We start from the raw sequence: 5,634 nt of genomic DNA on the forward strand, positions 1-5,634 counted from the left end.
GGCCCGGACACTGAGGCGGCGGGGACCAGGCGCACACTCCTGGGCCTCCGCCTGCCTCTGCTCAAAAGCACGGCTCTGTCCTCTCCGGGACAGCCCGGACTTCCAAGCAGCTCTGGGTAGAAATCATGACTCGCTCGGCCTGCGGAAGCCCCACAGGGACTGAAGCGTGAGGAGCAGGATCCCACAGGACGCTCCAGCCACAGTCGCCCTCAGAGCAGCTGTCACGCAGGCAGTGCCCATCCCAGCGCTGGCAAAACACTGGCTTTATTGACCCGAAAGTGTCCAGTCCGTGTCACAGCCCTGCAAGACTGAGGGCGCCAGGGAAGGGATTTATGGGATGGCTTAGCCCTTCGAAGAGTGGGCTGTGATGGCACTCGCCTGTGATCCCGGCACTTTGGAGGCTGAGGCGGGAGGATCGCTGTGAGTTCAACGCCGGCCTGGACTCAAGCCATGAGGACCCCTCCCATGGCACCGACTTGCCTAAGATGCGAGAACTCACCTGAGCTATGAGGGGGACCAGGACTGGAGTGAAACTGACCGGGGCCTGGCCCGCTGTAGCTGCCCTGCCTGTGTGTGACCAGTCTGACCCTGTGACAGGGGCAGCCCTCTGTAGCCTAAGCTTCGGTCCTGCTCGTGTCTTCCTTTTGACTTCCTAAGTAGAGCTTTACCCCTGCAAATCGTGCTTTCGTTTTGTTTTTGTTGTCGTGTTTTGAGACAGGGTCTCACTGTGTAGCCCACGCTGGCCTCAAACTCCTGGCGATCCTCCCGCCTCAGCCTTCCGAGTGCTGGGATCACAGGTGTGCGCCACCACCCTTAGCAGGACTGAGTGGTTCCTGAGGGGTGGGGCCTTCAGTGCCCAGTTGGGGACAGGCGGGGATCTGTGCCACGCACGTGGGACCGACTGCATTGGGGCTGGGAGGACAGAGCCCCAAGAGGCAGCAGCGGCCCCCATGTATCCTGTCAACCCCACTGCATTTTCTTGCTCACAGTGAAAATCCAAAGGCTTTTTCTGTGCTTGCCCTGACCGGCCCTGGGAAGCCACCTTATTTTCTTTCTTTTACTTTATAACTTCTAAATATTTCTGCAGTAAAGGTGAGTTTTTGCTTCACATTTTTTTCTTTTTATGGCACAGGGGTTGAACTGAGGGCCTGTCTGGGGAGCTACATCCCCAGCCCTTTTGTTATTCGAGTCTGGGGTCTTCACAAATTGCCAGACTAGGCTTGGCCTTGTGATCCTCCTGCCTCAGCCTGCTGGGGATCTGGGATGACCGGCCTGGCTCGGCTGTGGCTGCATGGGCGAGGCAGGCTCAGGAGCTTACAGCATCCTCACCTCAGATCCTCGGGGCTGCAGCTGGGCTCCCCAGGGATTTCCACCCTGCTGTGGACTCGTCCATCTTTGTACCTGACCAGGACAGCCTGGCCACAACAGCCTCAAGGCTCTGAGACATCCAGAGGGTGCCCCAGGACTGCCTGTGTTGCCTTTGTTTCTGACATTGTCCCCCAGAGGAGGGGATGCTAGGGGGAGGGTCTGGGGAGGGGCAGCTTCCAGGATGGGAGCCTGGCTGATCCTTTTCAAGTTATGTGTGGGGAGGTGAGGGACCAGGGGAAGTGGGAAGGATTAGAAAAACAAAAAACCCCCGACTCTTATGCTTGAGAGCCCAGCAGTCTGGGAGGCTGAGACAGGAGGATCGCAACTTTGAGCCTAACCCGAGCCATTTAGCGATTTGACAAGATCCTGTCTCAAAATTAAAAAAAAAAAAAAGAAGAAAAAAAGTAAAAGGGCTGGGTGCAGCTCCATTTGAAGGCCCTGGGTTCAACTCCCAGCACCACAAAATAAAACAGAAACAGCTGAGCTGGTGGGTGGTTCACTCTGCAATCCCAGTACTCAGAAGGCTGAGGCAGAAGGGTCAGGCCAGCCTGAAAAGGATTCAAGGTCTGGGCTATACAGCGAGACCCTGCAGAAAACCACAACCACTCAACAAATCAAAACATGATACCCAGGGTCTCCACCGCCAGGCCAAGAAGGGCTGGGGCTCCTGTCCTTGGGACCCAGAACTCCTTGTCCAGGGGGAGCGCGGCCTGCAGGTAGGGAAAGGGCCTTTGGAGGCCTGCAGGTGACGCCTGGCCCCGCAGACCTTACTGCTGAGGTTTCTCGAGCAGGGCCGCTGTCGGTCCTCTGGTGGGAAAACAGTGCGACACCGCCTCCGTGTGGTAGCTCGTGTTTTTGCAACCAAGGCCCCGTCAAAGCTGGACGTTTTCGAGGATTAAACGGTGCTGTTAACAAATCATTGGCTGGCAGTGTTTGTAATGCAAAAAATCATATTCATCCGGGGGAAATCACGCTTTCACTATGAGTCTGTTTCTCATTGAAATTTCAGGCCCCCCTTTTCCTGGAAACTCACGTTCTCTCTATTCAGAAGCCACCATAGCCAATACTGAATTGAAATGAAATTGCTTCTTACCAAGTGAGAAGGTAAAGTCTCCTCAATCAAAGCCTGTGGTGTCTCCCGGGACATTCACCTGGGTGTGCTGGGATGGAGATGGGGTGAGGAAGGGGGCAGTAATCAGTGGCTGCGGACACACAGCCTATCTGGGGTTCTGGGCACTTCCCTAAGGGGCATTAACGGTAGGTATTGAAGGTTGAATAGGAGTTTCTAAGAGGAGAAAGCCGAGATGTGTTGCTACCATAAGATAATGACGAGGTGGGGATGTGGCTCAGCGGCACTGCACCTGCTTGGCAGGCACTAGGTCCTGAGTTTCAGCCCCAGCACAGAAAGAGAAAAGGGATGGACAAGAGAAGAAAATGACAGACTCAGCCACTTACAAAGCCCACTCACAATTTTGATGATTGTGCTGTGGCCTTTTGGGGGCAATAAAAGAAAGTCCGTCACTTTTGCCTGACACAGAAGAAAACTAGGGGTTGAAGGGAAGCAACGAGAATTAAGCACAAAGCGAGCTGCCTCAGTGCCAGGCTGTAGCCGCCCAGCGCGCCTCTCCTCATGCAGTCAGGGTGGGAACGTTCTCCACAGCCCGCTCTGCCAGCCCCCGGGCTCGGGTCCCGGCCAGCCCTCCTCCATCCTGAGGGGCTGAGCCTTCACCCTCCTCCCCCGGACCGGGACGCAGGCCCTGCCTCCTCCCTCAGACTCGCAGCCTGGCCCTCCGCGGGCAGCAGGCTGAGGTGCTCGAGAGCGGACAGGACACAGTCTGCGCGGGTGCTGTTCTGTTTATTCGGTCACTGAGGCCATGGTCACGGTGCAGGCGGCAGAGGCCAGCTCTGGACAGGCGAGCTGGCGACCATCACTGCTGAGCCTGGGGGAGCACAGGAGGCCCAGTGAGGGGTCAGAGACCAGGCCGAAACCGGGGAGCAGGGACACAGGCCGGGCCCCTCTGCGCCCTCTGGCCCTCACCTTGTTGAAGAAGTAGATGGAGGCGAGGATGGTGAAGACGGCTACGGCCAGGGTCACGTTCTGGGCAGGGAAGACAGAGGTCAGGCCCGGCCCCTCCGCCGCCCACTCGCGCCCCCCACCTCCTCACTTCCTGAAAGTTCATGGCCATTGGTCCTCAGCTCGGGGCTCCCGGGACCTCGCGCCTTTCCCTGGCCTCTGAGCCAAGAAAGCCACCGGAACTGGGAGGGGTTGTTGGGGAGACCAGAATGGTGGCCATGGTGACCGGGGCAGGGCATTCTGGGTAGGGGCCATTCCACAGGGGCGTCTGAGTCGGGCAGTTCCGGAGCCTGGGCCTCGCCGAGGAGCTGGGCACATAGGGTCAGGACACAGCCTGTCATGGCGGACTTCTACCAGCCCAATGGAAGGTGGTCCCGAGTGGGGTTCTGGATTGGACACACAGCCATGAAGGGTATTTGGGGGCAGTGGGGTCAGGTGAATACAGTGGGTGTCCGACAAGAAGAAGTCCTGTTTTCTTGGAAAAGAGGAGTGGGAGATGTTCCCTGAGCAAGGCAGGTTAGGGGAGTGCAGGGCCAGTCTGAGTACATATATGAACACATGTGCGCCTCATACGAACAGGGTGGTGTCATCACATGACATAGGAAGCAGCAAGCACAGCTGGAAAGGGTGTAATGGAGCCAGGCGTGGTGGTGCATTCCTATAATCTCAGCACTCGGGAGGCTGAAGCAGGAGGATTGTTGTGTTTTTGAGGCCAGCCTGGACAGCACAGCAAGACCCTTCCTACAAAAACACAAAAATGAAAGTGAGAGATACAGAGATTGGGTTGTAGAAGCGGAAATCCGAGGGACAGCGGAGGGAAAGAGCGGTCCTGTAGGTGGTGGAAGGGCCAGGAAACGGATTCTCCTTAGAGCTGGGGGTGGCAGTGGGACCCAGCGACACCTTCATTTCCACCCAGTGAGACCCAGTGAGACGGTTTTATTGCTTTTTTTTTTGGTACCAGGGATGAAATTCCAGACCTTGTGCTTGCAAGGCAGGCAGGCGGTGGAACCACTGAGCCAGTTCCCCGGCCTGTGAGGCGGGTTTTAGACCTCTGCCCACAGCAGCGGCAGGAAGGGGTCACTCAGACCCGGCAGCACTGCAGCTTTTCTGACCCCTATGGAACCTGTGTTGACTTAATTTTCCTCTGGTGGCTTTTTCTAACCTTTGGTCACTTCATGCTCCTCTTTGGCATTAGATTTCTTCCTTTTGCTCTTTTGGTACTGGGGATGGAACTCATGACCTTGGGCTTTCAAGGCAGGTGTGGTGCCACTGAGCTAAATCCCTGGTCTCTTTTTTTTTCATTTTTTGAGACTGTCTCACCTTACAGCCCGGGTTGTGGGCTTAAGCTCGAGACAATCCTCCTGCCTCAGCCTCCCCAGTGGCGGGAATACAGGCCTGCGGCCCCATGCCCAGCTGAAATGTTATTTAAGCTCTCTCTGCACTGAAAATAGGGCCGAAGCTTCTGCAGTAGAGTAGCCGGAAGGAGCCGGAGTATTGAAAGTAGGGTTGGAGTTTGACAGCGGAGGGAGGAGGCAGTGGCTTCTTAAAACTAAAAATGAAAAGGGTATGGGGACGTGAAGGTCCTGGCCTCTGGCCCCAGCACCAAATCAACAACAAAACGGTATCACACAGGACCACAGGGTGGACTTTCGCCAGGACAGAGTTGTCTGACAGAACCGGCCCCAGTCTGCAGCGCGGCCCTTCCAGCCCAGCCAGACCCGAAGGCCTGTGTCCTGTAAGGGACCCAACCCCAGTCACCCGTCAAGCCCTCCCACCGGCTTCCTGATCGGAAACACTGTTTTAGGCAGACGAGTTAGGGCTGTTTGTCACACAGCACTAAGCGGCACACCTGCTGCACAGAACTCACCTGATCCATTTTGGAAAACTGAGGTACAGGGAGGTGCTATAACCCGCCCAGCCACACAGCTTGCAAATGGTGAAGTTGGGATTTGAACTACCAGGCCCTGCTGGCTTTGACCCGTTGTGGGATTGGGGGCACCGGAAGAAGGTAAAATCTCCAAGGAGCCCCGTGCCTCAGTTTCCCCATCAACACAGTGAGCGCAGTAGTGCCGGGTCTGCATGCCGCTTAAAGGGGTTAAGGGCCGGTGGGGCGGAGGGGGCGTGCCGGGGCCTGCACCCCAGAGGGCCGGGCGGTAATGAGCAGGTGAGGCGGCGGCAGCGCACAGGCACAG

The 5,634-nt window shown here is 56.8% G+C and overlaps 2 long non-coding RNA genes across 2 annotated transcripts in view; one reads left to right on the top strand and one right to left on the bottom strand.

Annotated features, from left to right (window-relative positions):
* LOC117286891 overlaps positions 1-5,546 on the top strand; it is a 7,924-nt gene extending 2,378 nt beyond the window's left edge. The window contains exons 2-3 of the long non-coding RNA XR_004518042.1: positions 2,378-2,472; positions 5,075-5,546. This is a non-coding gene — a long non-coding RNA (uncharacterized LOC117286891). The remainder of the gene's footprint in view (positions 1-2,377; positions 2,473-5,074) is intronic.
* On the bottom strand, positions 3,209-3,615 carry LOC117286889. The gene is made up of 3 exons (XR_004518035.1): positions 3,534-3,615; positions 3,407-3,466; positions 3,209-3,308 (listed from the first exon to the last, which is right to left on the bottom strand). It is a non-coding gene; the product is annotated as an uncharacterized LOC117286889 (long non-coding RNA).
* Positions 5,547-5,634: the final 88 nt, after the last annotated feature.

The sequence above is a fragment of the Fukomys damarensis genome, unplaced genomic scaffold, assembly GCF_012274545.1.
Source record: "Fukomys damarensis isolate Sample0158 unplaced genomic scaffold, DMR_v1.0_HiC HiC_scaffold_19, whole genome shotgun sequence".
Classification (NCBI taxonomy): Eukaryota; Metazoa; Chordata; class Mammalia; order Rodentia; family Bathyergidae; genus Fukomys; species Fukomys damarensis.